Source organism: Pundamilia nyererei, unplaced genomic scaffold (assembly GCF_000239375.1).
Source record: "Pundamilia nyererei isolate P.nyererei 1_Seehausen unplaced genomic scaffold, PunNye1.0 scaffold00090, whole genome shotgun sequence".
Classification (NCBI taxonomy): Eukaryota; Metazoa; Chordata; class Actinopteri; order Cichliformes; family Cichlidae; genus Pundamilia; species Pundamilia nyererei.
In genome coordinates, this window is record NW_005187491.1 from 165,670 (window position 1) to 180,386 (window position 14,717).

Consider the following 14,717-nt stretch of genomic DNA (forward strand, 5'->3'; position numbering starts at 1 on the left):
GAGCAGCCATTTTGTGCTATATGTCAAAAGGAAGCCACACCCCATCGCTATAAACACAGCTCCCCAAACACAAGACTTACTGTCATTTAGGATGCCAACTGCACAAAGCAAAATGCAGGGTCAACTTTTTCGTTTTTTACTCAGCGGCCCGACAAACCTTTAATTCTGAGCAGCTAGAACTTTGACTGTGATCCAACATGGCTGCAAACGACAGCCCGGTTGTACGCCGTCACTCCGGCTTGCTCTAGTATGCTTAACATTGACACTCAGTTCATTAAAGCCTATAGTGCTTGGCTAATGCAGCTTGCCTCTTGGCAGAATGACAAAAACTGTGAATCAGATTATGAGGGCCATAACACAGCCAAGAAACACAGAGGGCGAGTGGAGTTGTCACAGAGGACCATGCTAGCTCTTTGGATGTTAACGCCTGGGACATAATGTAATTGCCGCCTGCCCTGGTTAATAAGGGCATTGTAATATTTGCATGGAGCTGCTGTTTATGTGTACTATGGCTCATTTGAACGTGCAGCGCAGCTGTAAACAAGAGGAGAGTAGCTCGTAAAGCCTCGGCTGCTACAAACCGAGAATGCAGACACCCATGGGGGTGCATCGAAGCTGCGTTAAAAACCTCTTTCATTGAATTACATGAGACTTCATAAAAGAGAGGGAATGAATGAAAAGAGCTGCCAAATCAACCTGTACTGTAAAGGGTTACATTTCATTTGTTTTACAGTGGGATTACCCTTTTTTACATGACAATGCTAATGAATTGTGAGGGGCCCATATGTCGGTGTTGGCGCATTCGCCATATGTGGTGTCAGACAGCAAATCACGTAGGGGAAGTGTTTTGTGCAGCACACAGCAGCTCGCAAAGCGACAGCGCTGCACACAGATTATCACAATCCAGGGTGAGGGTGCTATGGGTTCTTTATTTTCCCCAAACTTGGAATAACAGCAGGTTAAATGACATGTGGCTGGCTTATTATTCATCATCATTCATTCACAACAAACACCAAGGTTAAGATTTTTATTGGTTACTAGAGAGAGCGCCTTTGTCCTGATTAATTTTACACCAAAAGAGGACAGAACTGTTCTGTTTCTCTCCAGTGTAGGTTGCGTATGAACACCCACATCCCTGATGGTGTTTAGAAAATTGTTTGATCTCGGGGGAATTGTTATAATCTTTTCATTTGGCAGTGACGATGTGCTGAAACTGAACTGCGGTAGATTTCTCTTTAGATGTGACTAAAGCAGCAAAATCATTAAGGAAAAGCACATTTAGGTTTTGTTTGTTTTTATAGATTTTTCCATTTTTAATTTTAGAAAACTGTAACCTCTTCTGTCTCTCATTTTAAGGACAGTTATTTACATTTATATTTCTTTCTTTCAGTGAATTACATCACTGCTGACCAGGCTCAGCCACGGCTCAAGGACACTTCAGCACTATATGCGGCTGATTAATGTACTTTTCCATTTATCACTAGACGATCCTGCCAGCCAGCGATATGCAACCAAAACTGATCAAAAGCATGCACAAGACATGTTTCATTGTTTTCATTGTAAACCTTTATTACTATTTCAACAGTTTTCCATACAAAGGCACGTGTGGTGAACACTCATTCACAAAGATGAGATTGCATAATACAAACATTGTTGCTTATATAAACAGTATGCTATTCAAAGCTAAATAGATATATTTGATCTACATTTAAGGAAAAGGGAGATTTAGTGCAACTGATTTAATTATTTTAGACCACAATTCATGGTTTTCAAGCCTCTGGACTGATTTCAGAAGAGTGACTTTTTTTTGCTAGAGATTAAAAACATAATTTCAAGCTTATCCAGGCAGATAAGTAATTGTCTTGAGCACTGGGATGTGCATGATTATCAAAAGAATACATTTTCTAAATTAGGCCAAGATAGTCTCCCTTGAATCAATTGCAAAAGCGCTGCATAGACATAGATTGTCTAAAGTAATATTTAAAAGATTTGCATAGATTATCAATCGTAATAAAAAATTTGCCACTTCCCGAAAATTAATATAGAATGAATTAGGCCCTGATAGTACTTGCCTTATTGCATTTGGGTGCATGTGTGTGTGCGGGCGTGTGTGTCGCTGTGTGTTAATGTCAAGAACAGGAAATTAAGGCAGTGTTTGAAGCCAATGTATTTGTCATGTCTCACCCAAAGATGTATCATTACACTAAAGCAGGTAACTATTATGTGCCAAACTGCTGTGCCTCAACGACTGCTATAGGGAGCAGCTTTTAATAGTGTGGCATGTTCTGTATACACGCAGAGCTACTTCCTGCTGATCAAACACACTCCAACCATCAGGAATATTAAATGCTTGAGTCCACATTTACTCAGACTCTGGCTCATGGCTGCACAGTCGAAAGCTGCAAATATGAGATTCAATCCATCCACTGATGAAAATGCTGTATCCTGTCATCTGTCACACACTCACACACACATCCTGACTGTAATTTCTGTTTCACTATATTAATAACTGGAACGTCAGCACCTCATAAACCATTTCTCTTGATGATGTCTGAAGGAATTTCTGTAAACTGATGGCTCAAAACATAATCCAAAATAAATATGAAAAGGTTATTTTCCCCTAAACAATAAAGAAAGGAAAAAAAGAGAACAGTTGCATAGAGTATAAAGACGACAGCTCACTCCTTCGCCATTGTGTCAGCTGACACACGGAGCTGTCCAATCGCAGTGCAGTATTATTCACTGCTGCCGTGGGTCTCACATTCACATGTCTTTTGAGTCCTAGCAACTATAACAAAAGAGAAAATGAGCAAAATATGGGCTACAAATCATCAAATACAACCTACATTAAGTGGAGCCTATGACAGCTGAGGACAGATTATATTCCTTCATGTCTAAACAATATTTTTTTACAATCAAATATAGGATAATAATTACAAAATTCAGTGCCACATCTACAAATAAAAGAATTAAGAGTCACAATTATCAAGCAGTTCCTCCAGCCTTCGGGCTGCTTATTTTCCAACGAGTCCCACAGGTTTCCATGATTGGAGTCCACGATGATGTTTGCTCAGTTAAAACACCAAAAGTCATTCACAAGCAGTCCAGGCTGAGTGTTGGTTCGAGCGATGCATCAAGGAGACATACACAGCGTTCCACAGTTATGGCAGGAATCACTGCCGGCTCGCATGCAGACAGCATCGCCATCCTCCGTGTTTACTCCAGCTAAAAGGCAGCGAATGAAGGAGGAGTCCCACCGTCCTCCTTTTGTGTGCTCTGTCCATTCTGGATCCCCCTGCACCAATCACGTTTATCTAAAAATAAAAAAAATAAAAAGAATGAGTCAAAACACACCTTGAGGCCAATCATGTGAATGTCAAAACAATTATTTGAGACAATGGACTGTGAAGTCCAATTTATGTATCAAAAGAAGGCTTGTTCTCAGTGCTCTTTAAACATGAAAAAAATACTTATTAGGTTTTTCTTCCTTGTGTGTCCTAAATCTGGCCGAGTTAAGTACAGCTTCGTGTACCAGCCAAGGGGATTGAGACTGAAGTTGAAAGGCCTTAACAGGAGCCTGGTACGCTACAAGCTGCTAATACAAAGAGGAAGCATGTGACACACCCTAAGCTAGGCTAAGTTGGACTTCAGAAGACCATCAAACCCCCTTTTCTGTTACATTTTCGAGCAGCTCAGACAAGCAACTTAAAATATTATAGCAGGTCACCAAGTTCAGAATTAGCCAATAATGCGTCCATCTAGCTTAGATCTAGCTTAAATCAACAACCACTGCGCTAATTACCATTGTCTGAGCTATTAACAAGCATCACGTTAGCCTTGGCATTTAGCATTATGGTGTGAGGGTGCTCTCTGCCAGTGAGGAAAGAGTGGGGGCTGCAGGGAGTGGCTAACAGTAGAGGTTGGCGACATAAAAGGCAGTTTCGGGTATTGGTGTCGCTTTGAGTTATTGGCATCATGGTCTTGTTTTGTTGAGAGGACTACAGTGAATAAGCTTGTTAATGGTAAATTTACAGCCCCAGCATGTGGCCTAATAAAACCAGGGGATAGAGAGGATGATGAGAATGATTGCCATTGCCATTTTGTGTGTGTGTGTTCAGGAGGGTGTGTGCGATGGCGATGAGGAGGGGGGTGTAGTTAGAGAAAAGGGAGAGAGAAAAGTGGAAGGCGCCGGTAATTAAGAGTCTAAAAGAGTGTGAGAGAGGCGCACACTGCTCAAAGCAAACTTTGAGCCTGGATTCCTCACTTTTTATTTATGCATCCCGACTTGAACCCCCCTCCTCCAACTTCACTCTCTCCCCCCCGCTCTTTACTTGTCTCCCCTTGCTGAATGAATAGCTATCGCAGTGCTACAGTGTCCCACACTGTCTAGCAACACCCTCCTGCATCCTCCAACCTTTTTTCAACAGCACCCCCCTCCAGTATGGTCCTGAATAGGGAGCCGAATTGAGCAAACAGTCAGGCTGTCAGCTCAATAGGAGGTCTGGCCGTGAACTTGAAGTCCTTCCCAGGCCCCGAGCCTTACATTAGGGTAGGAGGGGTGGAGATGGTTGGGGAGACAAGAGACGGTGGGGTGGGGGGATTGGTGGAGATGGGGGTTTGCAGCCAGACTTTTGGGGGCCCCCTACGTGCCAGTGTTGGGGGGACCCCTGCCACCGAGGTTCCCAAGCCTGGTGCTCTTGCAGGAGCAATGGGGGCAGGGTGCCCCAGCTGCCTGCTAACCCTCCCCTCCCCCTGTAGCACTCAGTCTGGGCAGGAGGGGTGCTGACGGTGGGGTTTGTGCAGGCGGGACAGTGTCTGCTCCCCTGCCAAAGCTCCTCTAGACCCTCACACACACTCGCACAAAGACGCACACATGAATACACCGATCCAGACACAAGCCATGCCCACCCCCTCTCCTCTATCAGCTCGCAGGCCTCCCAGGCTTCTCATCATCTCATTAGCCAACGCCAGCCACTCCACTGTCTACTGTTTGCATTGTTTTGGGCTCTGCATAATTTACACAGTAAATTGAGAATGGCCTCGGCCCCCTTTGCTCAATCTACCACCTGTTTATAGAGGCCTGGCAGTGATTAGTGCACTTTGCGTTTGACACAGTTACCACAAGACTTCTCAGGAAAGCCAAGCGACTCCTTCGCTTAAGGCGGCATCGTCAAATATTCAAATTAATTAAGCTTAGTTTGACCTAATTGGGGAACTGGAATCATTAACAGTGTATTCTGTCTAAATACAGAAAATTAGTGATTTAATTTAAAGAACACATATATATAATTGAACATTTTTGGCCAAATTATTTAAAAGAAAACAAAATTTGATGTTGAGATGTTTCCTGTCTTTGCCAAGTCTCCTTTGCTGTTTTTACCATGACTTGGGGGTTGTGGCAGTTTCTCTGTTAGCCCCAGGCATCCTACTATAAGTTACCATTAGCACAGTCTATCTGACCCACACGCCACAGGCACAAACAAAGGGAGGTTTCTGTGTTAAGATGACAAAAGTAAGCATTGTTTACCAGCCATCTTACTTAATCAAGCCCAGCTAACGCTAATTGGTGTTTTGGTTTAAGCGGTTTTCAACGTTGGGAGCTCCCCGGTTGAAAAAATGCCGCACCACAACGAGCTCATGCAAGGAGAACAATACTCAACTTGTCTGAGCACCGACTGCCCTCCAATACTCACCACTCACTTAAAGAGAGACTTTTCAGTACTAAATCTGCCTATCATGCTCTTACAACTTCACCATCTTGTCTTTATTTTTTCTCTCTGCCTCTTTCTGCCTCTCTCCTGCTTTGTTTTGGGCTTTTTATGTGCTGCAGTGTCCCTGTAAAAGACTATGAATCATAACTTCCACTCAACCGATGTTGCCCACCTTGACATTTCTTTTGACCTCATTTAAAGAGCTGAAGGGAGATTTTTAGAATTATTTTAAAAAGCCATACCTCTGTCACAGATTACTGTCAAAATCATTAAATATTATATCACAGTTTTTTAGGTTCAGTGACTAAAATTGTCTTACTAAGCTGCTCAACTTATGGAGTAATCAGCTGTGCTTGTCTGTCGTCCAGAAGGCACGGATTGCATCGTAGCTCCAAAATGGCAGGCGCCGCCATGTCGGGGCAGGCATGTGAGGATGGCATCAGAATTCCCAAACGGGAAAGAAACATTGGCGCTTCGAGGACAGATGCCCACTGAACGCCTCCTGAGAGAGGCATTGAGAGCGGAGTGATTTAATGTGTACGCACATACAAAACACGCTCCACCCACATCAACCCTCCCCTCCTTCCCATCAGCGCATCTCATGAGTCGTGCAATTAACAAACGTATCAGAGGCAATTAAAACGGAGGGTACATCACGCCGGAGAAGGCGCGAGGGCACGGAGAGATGGAGATATTGCGATATGATGGAGAGTCAGGGAGGTGCCAATAGAAAAATGAAGCATGGCGGGCGCAGTGGGTTTGGTGTGTTACCTGCACTGACTGGTCTTCCCACTTCCATTTCATGCCAGCGTTGCTCTAAGATGGTGGCGCGGGCTGCGTTTCGCTGTACAGGAAAAAGGGGCAGTCTGCTGAGGATGGAGTGGATGAGGAAGGGAAGAGGAGGAGGGAAGAGGCAATGCAGTGGAGGGCGAGGAGAGAGGGAGGGCAGAATCAACAACAACCCCTCCTCCTTCTCTGTTTTTCAGTCTTCTTTTGCCAGCTTTCCTTCAGTAATGTGGTAGCCTGCACAGAAAACATAGATGGAGAAATCAGAGGGTAAAATTGAACATTTAAACTATGTAGCTTATCCACAAAAGCACACATGTACAGTTCACAAAAATATACAAACACACGAATGCACGCGCGCACACACACACACCTTTTCATGTCTGTTCTCATGGTACAGTCTGCCCCTGAGCATGCAAATGACTTTCATTATGTAAATGCATGCAAATCAGATCCAACCATCTGAGAATCAAGGGTGGGAAAGAAAAAAAAACTAGACACAGAGATTGAATAAAAGAAAGAAAGAGAAAAAGCGACAAGAGAAAAATCCTTTTGAGTGGCAGGAGGCGGTAAGTTAGGTAAACGCTCTGCTGAAAACAACGCCAGACCAATTGGGCAAACACGATTACCTTCTTTTATTGTGTCTATGACCTAATTTTTTCATTCGATTTACTGCATCCTTGTTTTTTACAGAATGCAAGTTTTTTTTTTCCAGGTTTTTGATGTTAAAGGCTTTTCCTGCATAAACAATATATCACCTAAAATTCAAGAACACAGTTAATGTTTTAAATCCACCATTCCACCGCATACTTTGCATCTGACACCTGCAGTTAAGCATGGAAATAATGGAAATAATGTAGCATTTCAGCATCGATAGAATTATAAACAGTAGTTGAGTACTTTACATGCTCACCAGTTGAGCTAACTTGGATTTCATGTAGCAAATCTACTTTTCCTTAAGCCTTTAAGGCTGACTTAAAGTCTACACTCTAAATTTAAATAGTGTCTCTGCAGCATTTCTCTATGTTTCTATGTGCATCCGTGCAAAATAATAAGCACGACTAGCTTAAAGCAAGCCATTAGGTGGCTAAATGTCATTAGCACTAACACAGAACAACCACTGTGGATTTCAGATGAAAGGGGGAATTGTTAATTGTTTAAATCAGCGTCTGTCTCTGCCACAATCCTTCCCTCAATTACCCACACCTGCACATGCAAACCTGGGAGTCTAAAACAAAAGTAGCACAGTGCAGCCAGCTTGCTAAGTTCAATATTCCCAAGCAGGTGGACTCTGTATCTTGCATAGTTCTTGAACCCTATTCAAAGTAATCAACAAAGAAAGCTGACTAATCGGTGAACGGACCATGCTGTCTGATTTTACTAATACTCTGAGCCAAGCAGAAAGGATCCTCCATTAGCCAGAGAGGAGGGAGCCAGCTTTTGTCTCGGGGTGTCAGTAGGGGAAGGCCACGTCTGAAATTGGAATAAGGTGGTAAAACCAGGGGTGACTTGGAGTGTGAGAGAGTTGGGGTGGGTAAGCAGGGAGGGGAAGGACTACAAGGGTGGGGTATTGCTGAATGGTGGCAAACCTCTCCTAATTGGCACTTGACATTTTTTTGCCATTGGCACTAGAGTGGGCCAGCTTTCAAGCCCTCTCTGGGTCCTTGTTGGAAAAGTGCCTTATGCAAATATGGCGAATGGGCTCTATTGTGAAGCCTCTGATATTAACAGCTCACGCAACAATGAAATTGTGTGCTTACTCTGGACTCGTAGGTGTGTGAGAGAGAGCTAGACAATGGGAGCGGGAGCAGCTTCAGTCTGAACAGACCCTCCATCGGATGCTTTGCCAAGTCATTTCACCAGAATGGGCTTTTCTGAGGACCGAGGCTCTCAGTAAAAGCTTTATTAATGACTGAAACAAACAAATGCATGCACTGTTTTGCTCTGGCTCTGAGAGTGTCTCTATTTGTACTGATGCTGAATGGCTTGATTTATTATGGTTGAAAATACTGAAGGTATGTACAGAAAAGGCTTCATTCTCTTTAAATGATAGTTCCCCTCCTAAAACATCAATGTCTCAGTTCTAAATGTGAAAATGTATTCATGCTTCTGTGCAGTGCCGCACTCCCTCTGATACTTCTTTCTTCTCCGTGTGCCCGCATTGTTTACCCTTAACTCGCTCCCTTGGGTGAGCACTGCTTGAGTTCTAAAGATATCTGCAGAATCCCTTCGGAGAAAACTTGGCATGGGAGAAATGTAGCAAAACTAAGCTTTGTTTTCAAATGCAGTGAAAATGATAAGAGGCCTGTGCTGGACAGCTCAACTAAAACTTCTAAGTCAACAAGGTCTGAGGCGCTCTTGTCTTCTGACAACGCAACACAAACGTAACTTTTACATCCATGCAACTAAAAACCAACAAGGAGACAAACAGAGCAAGTGGGTAAGACAACGACAGTCACCCCCCGTGTGGTCCGAGCTCAGTCAAAGTACACCTGTTACTGCTAAGTTGCCAAACTTAATCTCCTTTGTCTGAGGAGGCCCATTGACTTTTGCAACTGCCCAAGATACATTCATTTCTATGCGTGCATAAGGGGGTGGAGGGAATGCCAGTGTTGTAGAAAATAACAGGGTCTGTCCTTACACTCTGGCCCAACAGTGAAGCCATTTTCCAAGCCCTGTTGGTGTGTTCCGTCAAGAGAAAGAGAGGCAGAGAAAAGGGGCCAAGAATCACTGGGTTATTCAGAAAGCTGTCTGGCTGCTCGGACCCGGCAGGCCTGAAAGGGAGGCAAAGGGGTGCATTGTCCCTCAGTGACAAGTGGACTAGCTCTATTGACTGTAAAGTCTACTTATGGGGGGGCAAGTAGGACCCGACCACAATGGCTGTTTTTCTATTTGACACTTGGAGTCTAAATCTGCTTGCCCAGTGCATGAAAGCTAAGACAAACCCACCACCCTCCTCCTTCTCTTTCCTCTCCCTGGCTGCTTTCCTTTACATGCTTTCTCCTCGCGCCCTCTTTCTATTTCCAACACTGCCATGGGACAGAGAAAAAGAGAGAGCAAAGGCCCTAAGGTGTTTTTGAGGAACTCTCCTATCTTTATGCTGTTTTCAGGCAAGCATAAGCTAATACAGTTTCTGCACTAAGTTCCCTAGTGTGAAGTGTTAGTGATATAACTGTGCCACACACCGAGCCAGAACAAAGCATTTGTACCATGACATGCGTCTCCCAGGGCACTGCTTAGGGTATAAACACAATCTGTCCAAGACTTCAGTTTCCATTTAGACCCAACAGTGTAACTGACACAAAAAAGATGCAAAGGGAGAAAACTATTCTCCACAATGCACAAAATATTTCTGCCTTACACCTGTTATATGCTAATTTCATAAATACAAACCACACCTGTGTAGATATACAGGAGTCTGGATATTGGGCACGCACAATCATTAATCTATCAGTTGCATTATGTGATAAAAAGCCCTACATACAACGCTGTAAAACTAAAGAAATAAAGGGGAAAAGGACATGTAGGGACGTAGCAACACAACAGAGAGAGAACCAGGTACTACTTTGCCATCCAAGAAGGTGACATCTCTGGCTGTCACTTCCTGTCAGGGCCCTCGTTCCTCTCTCTTACTAGCAGAGCCCAAAGCTCAAGTGTCACACTCAGCACCTGCAATGCAGCAGGCAGGCACAACCGCAGGGCTCGAAGAGATTGACATTGCGAGGTAAGGTTGCCTCACAAGCTTTTAGTAATTTCACTTCAGTCCTGCACAACTGTTTAGAATTTGTACCCTGTCAAGCTAAATATATCCAAACCCGAGGGTGATGTTTTAGCTGCACCACAATGAGATAGCACGCCACACGTGGAATTCGCTATGTACCACCAGAGCTTTGAGACCTAGGATACAATTCTTAGTGGCCTTTCTCAGCAGGAGTAACCCTCCAGCTTTGATGGGCAGAACAGAAATCACACCTTCAATCAGCCATCAGAGGCCTTGAGGTTGAAGATCTGATTGACCAATTACTCCTCACCATGAGTCCAGGCAAAGAACCTAAAGGCTGAGATTGTTCTCCTTCGCTCACTCGTGGATCTTGTCACTAGGGGTACTTTCTGCTTGATTGCCCTTGGACCACTCCCCCTCTGAACCCAACACGTACACACAGCAGCATTCAGTGAGATCCCATCGGGCCTTTCCACATGGTAGCACCTCATGCAATGGAGGCTTTGCCACGGCCCATTCACAACCAAGCCAACTGTCACGTCAAATCAAACAACGGCCAGGACCCCAAATTAAACATCTTTTCATGCAAAAGGAAAAAGGGAGTAGGTGGAACGAAGAAGAAAAAAAATCAACAACAGCTAACTTAACAAAACTGGCCTCAAACAAATTCTTGTCTGTGCGCTTAGCTGCCAGTGGGGCGTTGGGAGACCAGATTAACTCGGAGGGACCATTCTTAACTCACACAATCCAATCCAAGTTGGAACATATGTATAATTCATAGCACCGTATGCAGCTCAAAGGCCCACATTCTTTTCATATTGCATGGTCTCTTAATGCCAAAAATGCAAGCAGTAAGACTGAATTACATGGAGACAAATAAATAGAGCGTTGTCCAAACTAGCCAGTAAACTGGCAAGTCCTTTAGTCACTTGGTGTAGGCTAATCAGAGACAAGTTGCTTTGGTGAATCGGTGTGGGGTTGTTTTTTTTAGCAAGCTTGTCACTCCTAACCATGTGATACTAAGTCTAAACCCATGCATGCAGCCCCACACAGAAGGATCATGGGGCTTATTAGATTAAAAGTGATCCTGTTGTACCAACCTTACTGTTATGGATCACTGCCACTGGCTACAGAGAGCTAAAGGAAATATGTGTAGCAATGTCCCATTTATTTGTACATGACTAACAACGGTACCCAGCATTACGAGCTGCGGATGGATCAAAAAAGGGGCCTCAGACTTGAGTTTAACAAAAGGCACACACATGTATTCACACACATTCCATCACCAACAGATAAGACACAAGAAAAACATGCAGCCTACCTTTTGTTGCATCGCATTCCCGTCTTCTTTAAAATGTAGTCCATTTTCTTCTCTCATGTTACAATTCTTCTGGCAAAGTTTGCATTTTCTTGCAGGGAGGCGCATTTGGGGTCTTGATGCCTTTTCAGGAGTGTAATGGGATTCTTGTTACTTTCGGTTATCTAGCTTTATGAAGAATGTACATCACTCATACAGCTAGATAACCAAAGATAACAACCAACCCCTAAGGCTACCCATCCTCTCAATCTGCAGGCGAAGTAACATGGGCCAAGTTCTGACCTATAAGCAGAGGAGAGGGTTGTTAATTAAAACCTATTATATCATTATATGTCTCCACTGCTTTTTATAAAATGATTTTAAGAATTACAAACTAACTTGAGACGGAGCTAAAAATCATGTCAAAAGTCTGATTTTAGGGAGAGAAAAATCAAAGAGCAGTTCATAGCATTTCTTTTGTGGCTTACGGCCTTTTTTCTTCGCTCATCCTACAACAGCCCTTAAATGTCCTGACCCTTTATTTTATGATGTCATCATGTGGCTCCCTCTCTCCGCCTCAAACAACCTCGACCAATTGGAAACTTCCCTTTGTCCGCCAAAAGCTTTGATTGGCCTGTGAGTAACGCCTGTATATTAAAAACCCAACAAGTCAAACAATCAGCAAGAGGCACCAATTTAAAAAAAGGTTGCTGAGCAAGTCCAAACCAACTAAGGCTACAACCTTCCTTTCTCCAGCCCAGCGCCCATCCCTACAGCGCACCCGCCTCACCCGCTGACTAGCTCCATAGGAGGGTGATGGCTTCAAACACCGCCCCCTGCCATGACCCAAATGCATTTTTAAATTAAAAGAAGATCCCGGCTGTTTGACTACAAAAGGAACTGGTTTGTCTTCATTTAAATTATCTGATGCCAAAGCAGTCAGCCAATGATGGTGGTTGGCGCCAAAGCATAGATCGGGGGGGGGTTATATATATATATATATATATATATATGTAGAGATAAATTCTCCTACATATCATGAAAGAACAAGTGCTAAACATACCCTTTAGTATCCAAATGTGTCCAGAGACCATGCAAAAACAAAACTAAACACACACAAAACAAATCTTATCCTACATGGCTACGGACTATGCTATAACACTCACAGACACACACACTCCCTTTCACACATGCTGTGGTGGCACATGGCACGAGGCCCCATCTAATTAAGGCTGCTCTGTGTGCCCAGATCCCTGTTGTGGCAGGCTCCTCCCCCACAAACGCCACCACCAAGTAAAGCTTTACTGACTGAAGGAAGATGGAGAGATATTGAGAGAGAATGAGAGACTAACTCAATATCCTCAGTCTTCATCGCACACCCAAACCTGCGAACACACAGCCTGACTGGCATTACCAGAGATGGCTACATCTTCGTTACCAAATAACAAATCACCCGGCCATTGTTCTCCCTCTTGATTACAATTTACAGAAGGTCTTCTTTTTCTTCTTCGAATGCCTGAAAATATTTTGATTTCAAAGTATTTTGTTTCCATTTAGACGGCTGTCAGCATTACACTGTTCTTCATCAATGTCCTTTGTTTCAATCCACAAGGACAAAGCAAAGACCTTTAAAAGCAGAAACATGCCTTAGCTCTTAGATTGCTGCTTCAGTGGAGAACATTTAGGTATGTGTGTGTGTGTGTGTGTGTGTGCTTTCAGATGTTCAGTAGATAACTGCAGAAAACATCAAACTACACACTGTGACTTAGAAATAAATACACACAGATACATGCGATCTCTCTCTCACACACATACACAAAAAATGCAATACTATTAATAGCTCATTTGATGTATTTTAGCTATAGTCTACATTAAGTGAATCAGAATATTTAAAAACTAAATGTTAAGATATAACTTCCACTTATTATTAAGTAGTCTTTTACAAAACTATTAGACTTCAGTAGGCTATTCTTTTAATGCAATCATATTTTACATTAATTAAGGCTACAACAATAACCTAATGCTTTTTTTTATTTCTATCTAGAAAACTAGAAATGTTTTGCAGCATCAATTTAAAATAAAATAAGTATTGTTGTTTTCAATTTTAGTGTTTAGTAAGTTTTTTTTTAACTCATTAGTAATTCATGGTAATTATTCTGAATGCAGATGGTGCAATATTAACATTTAAATAAATTTTTTTTTTCATGATTTTCAAGCTGAAAATGGAAAAAAAAATCACGATTTTTAAAATGTTCAGACTGCATTGGATTATTTCAGTTATTTTTGCTTTTTCAGTCGTAGTCCCCTAAGTGCTGCATTCCATATAATTCTGTTAATCTCATACAATTGCATCATTTTGTCTGCTGCCTTATTGTCCCCACAATGTTTAGCTTTCATGATGTTATTATTAACACCATGTGTTCACAAAATGAAGTTTGTGAACATTAAAAAATATATATATATGTTCTTTAAAAGTTTAAATGAGCCAAAACCCCTGGTTTTAAGTCTTCATTTGGACCCTTTTCTCCAAAATTTCAAAGCATGTTTAGGGCATAAATGGAACTCCAGCTTCTTGATCTCCATTATTTAAACAAACCTCATCAGGCCCTGCTATTGGCCAAAGATGAGCATGACGTCAACAAATCCTGTGCCTCTAATTGGGGAAAAAAATATGCAAAGGTGCAGAGCAGATTAGCAAGAAATGGATTCATATTGCAAAGTGCCATTGGTTCTCATCTGATTAAACCCGCGCGATAAGTCCTATTAAAACGTTTCATTTAATCGCGACTGAGCGACTGCATTTTGGAGGCAACAAAGACAATTGTGCAGGAGGGCAAAAGTATTTTACCCACATTTTAAGCCACTTTAAAGGATGAATACAGAAATAAACAGAGTGTAAGTCACACTGTGGTGAGGCAGGCCCACTGTGTCTGATGAGCATACGCACTGTTTTTGCAGTGATAGGGCAACTCGCCTTAAAATGAGGCTTTGCGGAAATTACGCAATTAATAGTAATTTCCACAACCTATGACAAAATCCTGTGACGTTTAAAATAAGAGCCCAGATTTTGACATGCAGCTTCGAGTGTCTTCATCTTATTCTTTGTTAGATTTTAAACTTGAGTCTGCACTTCATATATTTATTATTATTATTATTATTATTATTATTATTATTATTATTATTATTATTATTATTGTTGTTG

General features: G+C 42.4%; 2 long non-coding RNA genes across 2 annotated transcripts in view; both read right to left on the reverse strand.

Moving 5' to 3' along the window:
* Nucleotides 1–1,551: 1,551 nt before the first annotated feature.
* Nucleotides 1,552–6,643, reverse strand: LOC102214719 (uncharacterized). The gene is made up of 2 exons (XR_311896.1): nucleotides 6,483–6,643; nucleotides 1,552–3,314 (listed from the first exon to the last, which is right to left on the reverse strand). It is a non-coding gene; the product is annotated as an uncharacterized LOC102214719 (long non-coding RNA).
* A 9-nt stretch (nucleotides 6,644–6,652) lies between these two features.
* Nucleotides 6,653–14,717, reverse strand: part of LOC102214898 (uncharacterized) — a 10,244-nt gene continuing 2,179 nt past the window's right edge. The window contains exons 2-3 of the long non-coding RNA XR_311897.2: nucleotides 11,540–11,818; nucleotides 6,653–6,734 (exon numbers count right to left, since the gene is read on the reverse strand). This is a non-coding gene — a long non-coding RNA (uncharacterized LOC102214898). The remainder of the gene's footprint in view (nucleotides 6,735–11,539; nucleotides 11,819–14,717) is intronic.